Raw genomic sequence first — 12,959 nt, 5'->3', positions numbered from 1 at the left:
TGTATTGGGAAAATCTACTGTCATGGATCTCTCCAGGGTGTGGAAGAGCAATAATGTCAGTCTAGATACAAAGGTGCACCTAATCCAGGTCATGGTCTTCTCAATTACTTGTTATGCTTCAGAAAGCTAGACAATGACTAAAGATGACAGAAGAATAGATGCCTTCAAGTTGAGCTGGAGAAGAGTCTTGAACTTACCATAGATTGCCAAGAAAACAAATAGGTCTGTCTCAGAGAGGGAGAAGCCAAATCTCTCCTTGGAGGCTAGGATTTTGAAGCTCTGCCTCACTTTGGGCATGTGAGCAGGAGAGATCTGTCCTTGGAAGAGGGCATCATGCTTGGAAGGGTGGACGGACAGGACAGGAGAGGGAGATCCTGGATGAAATGGATTGATACAGTAAATGGGGCGATGGGGGTTGGTGTGTCAGAATTAGTGAGACTGGCTCAGGACAGGGAAGGGTTCAGAGCTGTTGTACATAGGGTCACTGTGCATTGCAGGTGACTCAACTAATAACATTCTATGGCAGGTTTGAAAGCAGGAGTGGCATCTACTTCCTAAACAACTTTTCTCTGTAAACTATGAACTTTGATAAATGTTGATAGTTGTAGAGGGGCTTCACGCCTTTTGTTCATAGGGTCTCTATGAGTCATGCTCAATTTGATGGCAATCAACAACAGCAATTGTTTATAAAGTCTGAGAATAAAAACCAAAGCAATTTGTTAAAGGTTATGAGTCTGGCTCTGGGCCTGTCCGTCTCTTATTGCTGGCTCCTCTGTCTTCTCTGATTCTAAAGTGCTTGTGTTGGGTTCGAGGCTGGAGTCTGCTTTGAGGTTGTCATCCATGGCAACAGTGAAGGCTGAGAGGAGGGACTCGCCACCTCTGCTCATTAGCAGTTTGGGATGACTCTGATCTGGCAAAACCTGGTCATTTCAGGGACAGGTATCTTGCAGCTGAGGTTGATGACTCTGCGCCCACAGTAGACTCAGTACAAATGGTCTGGAAAGGGCCATGAAGACCAGCAATGACAGCAACAGTGCAGTGGGGTGGAAGCGACTGGCTGCAATCAGGCCATCCACATACACCCATGTTTATTGCAGCTTTGTTCACAATAGCAAGGAGTTGGAAACAACCTAAGTGCCCATCAACAAACGAATGGCTAGAGAAGCTGTGGTATATTCGCACAATGGAATACTATGCTGCATTAAAAAACAAGGAACTCATGCAATATTATTCAAAATGGTTGACTCTGGAGAACATTATGCTGAGTGAAATATCCCAGTCACAAAAGGACAAATATTATATGATGCCACTGTTGTAGAATGGGACTGTCCTTGGGGTTGGGGAGAGACTGAGTAAGATGGGTTCAATAATGTATACTGCACTGAAACAGAGGAGGGAGAAAACTGTTTAAAAGAGATATATGACTAGGTATTTCTGTCATCACAGGAGTCTAGACCGAGGGCTACATGGTAGAGGGGACCTGGGGGAGGGTTTGTAAAACAATGAAAGAATCTTTTCTTTTACTTTTCCATAATTTTTTACTCATGTACTTATAACTTGTTAGTCAAATTTGTGTCTTCTAGGTTGCAACACCCCCATGATACATCTTCAAGGATATGAACATGTACGGCCAAGCACAATCAATAAGAGTGCATCTAAATTCCAAAATCAATCTCCATAATAGTCTATGTGTTTCCTCCTGCCAAAGGGGCCCTTTAGAGTAGTGAGAGAAGATCTTCACCCTGAAACCCACAGCGTCCCTTTTCAGCAGGAAGTAGCTAAGAGAATACGCCATCCCCTTTTCCTTATGACTCAGGGTGAAGTCTCTCTCAGGGAGGAGTGATAGGGAATGGCAAAGGACACACTGACAAAGAAGATTAATCAGAACTGGCTTTGACAAGCACTGTGGCATTTGGACAAGAACAAACTGGGAGGAGGGTAGAGAGAATAATGCAACAATGAATGAATGGAAACCCAAAATCTCTGTAAATGTTTATGAAAATTAATAAAATATAATTATAGAAAAAAAAGAGTGAAAGAGTGGCGGCCTCTATGTGTTTTTTTCTCTGCTCTTCCTGACTCCTTGGCTTTTCTAGAGTATAATCTTTTTTGTTTCCTCTCTCCTTAGGTTCCTTGTATTCTAGACCCTCAGGAACAATTTCCATCGTTCCCTGTTCTTCCAGGAAGGTACTCTCAGGGGGCTTCTGCCACACTGTCTTCATTCTGTTCGCAGGTTTGTTTTTGCTCCACTATGCAGTTACTTTCTTCAACTGAAGCACTGTCTTTCGGCTCTAAAGACAACATCTCAGAGAAAAAGGTCCCATTTAGAAGACTGTCCATTTTGTTGAGGGGGAATTCACAAAGACCACTGGAGAAAGATTTGGGACATCCAAAACACACTGTCACTGCCTGAACAGGGCCACCTGCAGGATACAGCTGAATAATGGAGCCAAAACCTCACATTTGTTCCATCATCTCTCCCAGCACCAGGCCCGCACATTTCTCCGTTACAATTATTTTCTTGTCAGCATGGATATTCCTGAGCGTCAACAACTGAGTCAGTGTATCATACCTCATGTGGTTAATTTTCCCAGGTTCTCATGCACAGTACATTACTGAAAGAATTTATGACAGCTTCATAGTTCTTTTTATTCTTTTCAATATATTTATCTTGAGAAAAATTCTGTTTTGTCTCAGAATGTTGTGCTATTATGAATTAGCTGTTGAAATATTTCCTCTCCTTTAATACTCTGTCCTTCAATGTTTTTATGTCATCTTGAGTAAGTTTCTGAGATTTTATAATCAATTACATTTTTATTATCAGTATCTGCTTCTTTAGTCTCTGAAGTAGGCTCTTCCTTCCTCTTCTTGGCCTGGAGATTTCCTCCATTGGTCACTTCCTGTGTGGTTCCATAACTATGGTTAATGACATTATCCAGATATTACCACTGTTTCTCAAATGTTACTTTTTTCTCTGGTAGACGTGCACTAATTAGAATACATCTTCCCATTTTAGCACCATGAAGTAGCCATCACAGATGCAGTAGCCTCCAGGCTGTGAGAACTGGGCTGCAAGGTCTGTGAGTCTGGTTGCTCCCCTGCACCCCCCAAGACCTTTCACCAGCTTGACTGCTCCATGAGCTATTCCCCCAGCTCCAGTAACATATAACTTTTATAATCTAATTGAAACTGCCAACAGCTTCATCTTGCTTGGATCCATAAGTAACACCCTTGGTATGAACAATCATGGCACTGGGAAAATCTGCAGTTAGGGACCTTTCCATATTATTGAGGAGTAATGATGTCAGTTTGAGGACTAAGGTGTGTCTGATTCAGGCCATGGTATTTCTGACTACTAGCTATGAATCTAAGACCTGCACAATGAATTAGGATGACAGAAAAAGAATTGAAGCATTTGATCTGTGGTGTTGGAGAAGAGCACTGAACATCCCATGGATGGCCAAGAGAATGAATAAATATATCTTGGAGAAGGTGCAGCCAGAGTACTCTTTGGAGGCAAGAATGATGAGGCTTCACATCACATACTTTGGACATATTGCTGGGAGGTGCTATTCCTTGGAGACGGACATGATGTTGAGAAGGGTGGAAGGTCCACGAAGGAGAGAAAGACCCTCAACAAGGTGGATTGACAAGGTGACTTGTGCAATGCACTCTTGTGTGTCAGGAAGTCGGTGGATGGTGTAGGACAGGATTGCTTTCAGATGTTTTGTTCATAGGGTCACTATGAGTCATACTCGACTCAATGGCACCTAAAAACAGCAATAATAACAGTTGCAACTTAGTGGTTATAATTCAAAGAGCAGTATGAATATACACCATAAAAAGTCATAGCTAGGGTCGATCAGCCCATTATCTTCTCTATCAAATTTGAGAACATGAATTATGGTTAAATTCCAGGTCCTGATTTCTCTCAGGTTGATATATTTTAAAGCATCACAGCAAACTAATAGATGAAAAGAGCTTAAGGGCTTCTAAAAACACTTGCTTGGATATGAGTGCAGACAGAGGAATGGATGGAGTAGACTGAGGCTAGAAGTGAAGTTATATTTGAAAATAGACACAGCAACATTAATTTAAAGTGGTTGTAGTTGAATTCACTAACATATTTATGTGTTTGAACTTCAAGTTTTTTTAATTGTCAAAGTAATATACATACATTGTAGAAAAACTTCAAAGTAGATGAAAGACCAACAGATATCAATAGAATCTTCTGTTCTTTTACTCTCCAGAAATTACCATTGTTAAAATTTTGTGATGAGAAATGATGCCTTTGAATTCCAATGTTGGTGAGCCCAAAAGGTCAATATTTAATCAAAAGCAACAGAAGAAGAAAATTGGACAAGGAAATGAGAGTACTAAGAAATGGAACAGCAGAGTTCAGCTGAAGAAAATGTTAACATAATAGGAAAATTTAACTAATGTTATTGTCTGATTTTTATGGAAATTTTCAAATGGGAACTTAATTGTCTATATAATTTAACCAAAACCACAATAAAACATTACTTTTTATTAAAAGAATATTAACTCTATCATGGACTCTCAGAAAATGAATAAATCTGTCTTGGAAGAGTTACAACCAGAAAGGTCCTTAGAAGTGAAAATGGTGAGACTTTATCTCCCGTAATTTGGAATATTATCCGGAAGGACCAGTCCCTGGAGGATATATGCTTGGTAAAGAGGAAGACCCTAGTAAGGAATTGAATTGTGTTCCCCCTCCAAAATACAAGCATATCATGATAAAAAGTGGAAACTGTGTAATGATCTGATAAGCTAAATAGTTGTAAAAGGATTAAAGGTATAACACAGCACCCCTTAATCCCTTCACAGTTCTAATTCAAAGTAAGGAGAGTTTACCTTAGGGAAATACTCTCTCTCGCCATCATTAAAGAGGGAGTAAAGTTAGTTGAAAAGTAGAGATTTTGATACTATCAACAAAGAATTACCCCAAGTGCAGTGCGTCTTTTTGGACTCAGGACAAATTTTCTAGGCATCTAGGATATATGGAGATTTCCAAGAAACATCTGACCCGTTGATGCAGGAGGAAACAAAAACTTTCCTCCCCAACCAGCACACGGAAAGGGCCTTCCCCTATATATCTGGCACCCTGAATTTGGACTTCTTTTCCCCTCAACTGTAATAGAATAAAGTTCTGCTCATGTATCTCTGTTACAATAATACTAGATAACTAAGACAACCCTCAACCAAATGAATTGCCTCAAGGACTCCGAGCTATGGCTTAGGCATAGCAATGATTATGAGGATGGTGCAGGACTCAGGAATGTTTCCTTCTTTTTACAGTAGAATTATCATGATTAGCAAACATAGTTACATTGTATCATTGCGTACTGTCATCAAGTCAGAACAGACTCATAGCTGACCCTCCAGTGTGTTTTCGAAGACCATGGGTCAGTTCTGACTGTATGGTACACAATAACATCTTACTATTGTTGTTGTTGTTTACTGTAGAGTCGGAGCCAACCTATAGCTGACCCTCCAGTGGTTTTCAGAGGGAGTTAATGACAATGGAGGAGATTATGCATCCTTCTCCCGTCAAGGAGCTGGTAGCTTCACACTGCATGATTTCAGGTTTGTAGAGCAGCTTCTTGCCACTGGGTCACCAGAGCTCCACATCTGACAATTAGATATTTTATTACATTTTGGAAGCCTGAGTGGCACCCGCTTCCTAAACAACTTACCTCTGGAAACTCCATGAACTTTGATAAGTGTTGATGGTTGTAGAGGGGCTTCAGGCCTTTTCTTGATAGGATTGCTATGAGTCATGCTTGACTTGGTGGCAGTCAATAGCAACGTCTTTAAATAATACGGCTAATATATTTCATATTTTCTATCTCCACAACGGATATTTCCCTCTCCAAGCATCATGCCTAACGTATGTGAGATGAATCTTCATTGTCTTGGTCTACAAGGAACACTCTGGCTGCACCTTCTCCAAGACATATCTCTTTGTCCTTTAGGTAGGACATGAGATATTCAACACTCTTTTCCAACATCATAGTTAAAAGGCATCAATTTTCCTGTTGTCATCCTTACTCATTGTCCAGCTCTCAGATGCATAACAGGTGACTGAAAAGACCATAGCCTGAATCGGGCACACCTTAGTCTTCAAACTGGCACCATTGCTCATCAAGTACTTGGAGATGTACCTGACTACAGACTTTCCCAGTGCAATATGTCTCCTGATCACCTGACTGCTGGTATCAAGTATATTTATGGTTTGTGGATTTAAATAAAATGGAGTTGTTGACAGCCTCAATCTTTTCTCCATCTATCATGATGTTGCCTATCAGTTCAGTGGTGAGGATTTTTGTGTTCTTGGTTTTGGGACACAATACTTGGAAAGATGGGGGGAAGGTGAAGGAGAGGAAGACCCTCAACCTGGTGAATTGACACAGGGACTGCAGCAATGGCCTTGATGGTGTCAGAGATTGTAAAGATGGCACAGGATAGGACAGGGTTCAGATCTGTTGGTCATACTCAACTTGATGGCACCTAACAACAACAACAACAACACTTGGAGAGCTCTAGCGACCTATTGGTAATGGAGCTATCCTGTTAACTCAACTAAAAGTTTACTATTTACTCATTATATGATCATCTATTCAGCAACTGCTTTATATACTATGTGTATTACAAAAACTGTCCTAGCCTGAACTGAAGGGACAGGCAGGTGAATAGTTTTGCCTGAATAGTAATATCAAGGATACAATATTAGAAAGAACAGAATGCTGGAGATCCAGGCTTGGGGGATCAAGAACGTTTTCCTGGATGAGAAACTAGCTAAACAAAAGAACAGATAGAAGTGCAAGTAATGGAAACACCTTGTGTAAAAGTCTGGAAGCTAGATAAAGGAGGGCAGGTTGTTGGAAATATAAATAGTTCAGTGAAACCAAAGTGTAGAGTATGTGAGTGGGTAGGGGAGGGGAGTTGGGAGGGAAGATGTGTGACAATAAAGGAGAGTATAGAGATGAGCAGAAGCCTCATTTAGGAGATAGACTTAACTCTAACCACCACCAGGACCCATAGAAGAGGTTTTTAACAGCAGATTGAGATTAGATTTGCATTTGAAAATGTTTTCATTTCAAAAATAGACTCATTCTCAGTTAATATTATGTGAAGATGTGGGGTTTTTTTTTTTCTGCTGGTTAATAAGCAGATCAGGTGAAATGAAGCAAAAGTACTGGGACCTTAAGCCACCTGGCAATATAATAGCAGGGATGATTTGTCTTGCTTTTTTATTGTTCTCTGCTGTAGAACCACCTCTTTGCATTGTCTGGTCAGACCATTATTTAGCACCTGGGATTCCTTTCCTAACTAGAAAGAAGGACGTTTTCCAGACACATGCAAGAAGCAAAAATACTTTGCCCCAATTTTACTAAAAAACCCTCAAAATTATTGTCATTGAATTGGACCCTCCAATGAGTCAGTGATTGCAAATCTTACTGGAGGAGACTGCCTATCTTTCTCCCATGGAGCAGGTGGCAGACTTAAGCCACTTGCTTTTGGGTTGGAAGAGGCCACCAGAGCTCCCCAAACTTTACAGAAGGAGTAATAACAGAGGGAAGAATATATAGCTTCAAAATGCATGGGTTCCTAAGGAAATTTTTCATTACCATAAAGGTATCTAAGTAAGTTTGAGGAGCTTTTTGCTAGCACTGTAGGTGAAACATTGAACTGCTAGCTAGTGAGAGGTTGGCACTGGGAACTCACCAACTGTTCTGTGCAAGGAAGACGGGAAGTGTTCTCCCATAAAGACTTTTAACCTCAAAAACCTCATTATTCAGTTATTCTGCATGAATAATTTTTTCTACGAGCAGGAATCCACTTTGAGTATAATTAGAATCTCAGCCTTCTTCATACATCATTGTAACAAACACTGTTGGTAGCCTTTCCAGATTGCTTTTCTGCACTTGAGACTTTGCATAGCTAGTACTCAGAACTGTGTTAATTTGTTGCAGCAATTCTGGCCTTTAATTCAAGTCAGGTTTGTCTTACCTGGTCTATATAAGGTCATAATAAATCTATTCCCAACAAAGTTACTTCTTTGGCTTTAAGTTAACCTAGTTCTAGACAATGAAATAGCAAAAGAAAAAAAGAATCATCTGGAAACTTAGGAATGCTGATGGTGTGGTACCTATCAACATGGCCTTCAGCGTTTCTCGCCAGCACACTGAGTATGTTATTGTTATCTGTCTTTGAGTTACTTGTGACTCATAGCAATCCTATGTACAACAGCCCTAAACTCTGCTCTATCCTGTGCCAATCGCACTGCCTCTGACTCACCCATCCCGATTAACCCATTTACTGAATCAATTCACCTCATAGAGGGTCTTCCCCTCCTATGCTGTCCCTCCACCCTCCTAAGCATGATGTCCCTCTCCAAGGACCTGTCCCTACTTACAACATGGCCAGAGTATGTCAGACGAAGCCCCAGATTCCTTGCCTCCAAGGAGCAGCCTGGTTCAACCTTTTTCAGGATGAATCTGTTTGTTTTCTTGGCAGTCCATGGTACATTCAATACTCTTCTCCAGCACCACAGCTCAAAAGCATCAATTCTCCTTCTATCTTCCCTAGTCATTGCCCAACTCTCTGATGCATAACAAGTGATTGCAAAGACCATAGCCTGTATCAGATGCACCTTAGTCCCCAGAGTGACACCATTGCTCTTCAGTACCGTGAAGAGGTCCCTAACAGCAGACTTTCCCATTGCAATGTGGTGGGTTTTTTTTCTAATTTCCTGGCTACTGGTGCCAAGAGTGTTGACCGTGGAGCCAAGCAGACTAAAGTTGTTAACAATCTTAATTTCTTCACCATCCATCCTGATGCTGCCAATTGGCCCAGTGGTGAGAATCTTTGTCTTTTTTACTTTGAACCTCAGTCCATACTGAAGGCTGCAGTCCTTGCCCCTCTGCAACAAATGCATCAGATCCTCCTCAGTTTCTGCAATCAGGGTTGTGTTATCTGCATAACGCAGATTGTTAATAGATCTTCCACCAATCCCGATGCTTCTCCTCATAGAGACCAGCCTCTCGGATAATCTGTTCTGCATACAGGTTGAAAAGGTATGGGGATAGGACACATCCCTGGTGTACACCTTGCCCAATTTTGAACCACGCAGTGTTTCCTTGCTCTGCTCTGATGACTGCCTCTTGGTTCAAATATAGATTTCGCATTAGCACGATCAAGTGTTCTGGGATTCCCATTTTTCTCAGAGTCAGCCACAGTTTGTTATGATCCACACAGTCAAATGCCTTTGCGGAGTCAATGAAACACAGATACACATTCTTCTGGTATTTCCTATTTTCAGCTTTGATCCACCTAACTTCAGCTACAATATCCCTAGTACCACGGCCCCTTCTAAGCCCAGCCTGGACTTCCGGCAGTTCTCTGCTGATGTGCTTGCTGTTCCAGTTGTTTTGGGTAATCTTCAGTAGAATCTTGCTTGCATGTGAAATCAGTGATATTGTTCTATAGTTTCCACACTCTGTTGGGTCACCTTTCTTTGGGATGGGAACAAATATAGATCTCTTCCAGTCAGTTGGCCAAGTGGTTTTTCTCCAGATTTCTTGGCACAACTTGGTGAGCACTTCCAGGGCAGCATCTGTTATCTGAAATATTTCAATTAGTATACCATCTATTCCTGGGGACTTATTTTTTGCTATTTCCTTCAAAGCAGCTTGAACTTCTTCCTTCATCACCATAGGCTCTTGCTCATATGTTATTTCATTAAAATAGCAGAGTGGAAATACAAACCTTATTCTTTGATGATATAACTGAGCCTCTGAATCAACTAACCGACTTCCTTAAGCTTCTGGAGTTTCTGTTAAACATTCTTTACTTGAGTTTTTATTACTTACATCCCAAAACTTCCTCTCTGATGCTATGATTCTGTTTAGAAACTTTGTTGAAAATTGGTAACTCCTGGCTGTTGAAAGCCAAGAGTTTAGTGCTTCCATTGAACTTACAGTATAGTTGTCATAGTAATAAAACCTAACATAGATCATGTTGAATAATGTCTATTTATCATTTGGTTCTTACATTAACTTTGTGAGGTGAGATATTAATATATTACTATTTATCAATACTCTTCAAACTAATCTCAAGCTCGCCTTGGTGAGCCTGAACTCAAGAGGCTGCTGTTTAATGAAGAACTGCTAGATCTTCTGGGAGTTGAGAAAAAGTGAGGTGAAACTAATGCTGCATCTCCAAACAAAGCCATGGTGATGAATCCCTACGGGAGAGCCCTTAATAGATAAAGTCCAGACTCTGACTCAGCAGCCAGTGAAATATCTGGCTTCTGCCTTACAACTTAAGATTGCTTTTCGATCGGGTAGGACCCATCGCCTGGGCAGCATTACAACATTATCCTTCTCCTCTTCTGTAAGAGTTAGCTTAAAATTCAAGGTAAGGGAGATATGAAGTTAAGAATTTGTTTAATAAGAGAATCTTAACATTGAAATTGAGAGGCCAGTCCTTGTTGAAGGAAATCATGTTTTGGAAGGGTGGAAAGACAGCACAGGAGAGGATGAGGTGGAAAGACATAATAACTGGGTTAATGGGGGTAGGTCTGTCAGAGACAATAAGATTGGCTAAAGATAGGTCAGAGTTCATAGTTATTGTACAGAGGGTTGGTAGTCATAAGCAACTTGATGGCCCATACCAACAACAACAACAAACATATTGGCCTACTTTTTGGGAACTTTGATAAGAGTTATAACTTTAGTGGGAAGAGAGACCCCCTTATTCAGAAAGAGTAGTTGTATGTTAGGTGACGTTGAGTCAGTTCTGACTCATAATCACCCAGTAGACAGCACTGATGACACAGCCAGATCTTGAGTGTGGCATCTTCACAATCTCTACTGTGCCTCTTTTCTTTTTTAAAATGTCATTTTAGCAAAAGTTTACAGAAATTTTAGAATGTCATTCATTCGTCTCTCCCCCAATCCACTTTATAATGCACTTCTTGTTCCAGATGTTAATTGTCATACATATGGTGCCTAACCTTAGAGTGCAGTGTTCTTTACACATCCACTCTTTTCCTGTTCTTCTACCTCCCCTACTCTGAACCAATCATATTTTATAATGGTGATGTTATGCAGTATTTGTCTTTTTGTGACAGAGCCAATTCACTCAGCATGTCTTCTAAATTCACCATGTTGTGTATTGTTTTACAAGTTCATTGTTTTTCAATGCTATGTAACATTCCTTTGTGTTTAGTGTACTGGTTTTCCTTCCATTCATTTGTTGATTGGCAAGTGAGCAGCTTCTGCATCTTTGCTATTGTGAATAATGCAATAAACATGGGCATATGCATGCATAGCTAAATTTGCATTATGGCTTTGGTTTATTTAGGATATTTTCCCAGTTGTGGGATAGCTGGATCAAATGATATTTCTGTTTCTAATTTTTTATACTATTATACATTCTCACCAGCAGTGGATGGGAGTTTCAGTCTTTCTATATCCTTGCTGGAATTTGTTGAACTTTGCTATTGTTTCTGGGATGAATGATATTGTTTTGATTTACGTCCCTCTTATAGCTAGGGAATTTGAACATCTTTTCATGTATTTGTTGGCCATCTGAATTTTTTCTTTGGTGAAATGTCTATTTATAGCTTGTGCTCATTTTATGGTTGGGTAATTTGTCATTTTTCTAGATAAGATGCTGGAGTATTCTATAAATTTTAGATTTGAGTCCATTATCAGATATGCCATTGCTAAATATTTTTTCCAGTCTGTGTATTTCCTTTACACTGTGTTGAAGAAAGTTTGGTTTTTTTAATGCATAGGGACTGGATTTTTAAAAGTCCAAATTAATCTATTTTATCCTTTCCTGATTGTAGGTTTTTCATTATGCTTGTTTTTTGCAGTAGTGTTTTATAATTTCCTTTGTATAGGTCCTTTGTGTCTTTAGTTAGATTTGTTTCTAAGTATTTGATTTTGTGATTAGCTTTGGAATAGTTTTTATTTCCCTTAGCTTCTTTTCTATGTTCTTTTTGTTAATGTGCTTGACTAAGGTAATGAGTGTAGATGTGTTGGAGACAATGAAATTGGCCCAAGAAAGGGCAGGGTTCAGAGCTGTTGCACATGGGGTCACTATGAGTTGCAAGTGACATGACGGCACATAACAACAGCAATTGTAGTCACTGTTTCAATCCCTTTTTTTGAGGGTGAAGAAGTGTATTTTAAATGTTCTTTAAAATCAAGGAGGGTGAGACTTTTTTTCACATACTTTGGGCTTGTTATCAAGAGAGATCAGTCATTAGAAAAGGATATCCAACTGGAAAGCAGGAATGGTGGGAGGAACCATATGGAGGTGGGCAATATTGATGGATAATATGAAATTGTTGGTATGTGTAGTCAAATTGCCAGCAACCCATAGCAACCCTATTACAGTAGCTCTCAAGCCAATCTATGCTGAGCTAGTTTCACTGACTCTGACACACCTACCCCCATTATCCCAGTTACTATATCAACCCAGGGTCTTCCTCTCCTGTGCTGTCCCTTCACCCTTCCAGTCATGATGTCCTTCTCCAAGGACTAGTCTCTCCTGGTCAAGTGCCAAAAGTATGTGAGACAGAGCTTAAAAATCCTAGCCTCCAAGGAAAAACTTGGTTTCACCCTCTCCAGAACAGACTTTTTGGGTGGGTTTTTTTTTTTGGGTTATTTTTGGTTTTGGGGTTTTTTAAATTTTTTATTGTTTTTGTGGTCCATGGTATGTTCAAGACTCTTCTCCAGCACCACAACTCAAAGGCACTGATTCTTCTTCTGTCATCCTTAGCCATTGTCCAGCTCTCTGATGCATAGCAAGAAATTGCAAAGACCTTGGCCTGGACTAGGCACACTTTAGTCTCTAGATTGACATCGTTGTTTCTCAGTACTCTGGAGAGGTCCCTGACAGCAGGCTTCCCCAGTGCAATT

The 12,959-nt window shown here is 40.2% G+C and overlaps 1 pseudogene; it reads right to left on the bottom strand.

Annotated features, from left to right (window-relative positions):
• Positions 1-929: 929 nt before the first annotated feature.
• LOC102861560 overlaps positions 930-12,959 on the bottom strand; it is a 21,072-nt pseudogene continuing 9,042 nt past the window's right edge.

This window comes from Elephantulus edwardii, unplaced genomic scaffold, assembly GCF_000299155.1.
Source record: "Elephantulus edwardii isolate Elephantulus edwardi_28Jun2011 unplaced genomic scaffold, EleEdw1.0 scaffold00242, whole genome shotgun sequence".
NCBI classification, from domain to species: domain Eukaryota; kingdom Metazoa; phylum Chordata; class Mammalia; order Macroscelidea; family Macroscelididae; genus Elephantulus; species Elephantulus edwardii.
The sequence above is the reverse complement of the archived record's forward strand: the minus strand, read 5'-3'. Positions and strand labels throughout refer to the sequence as shown.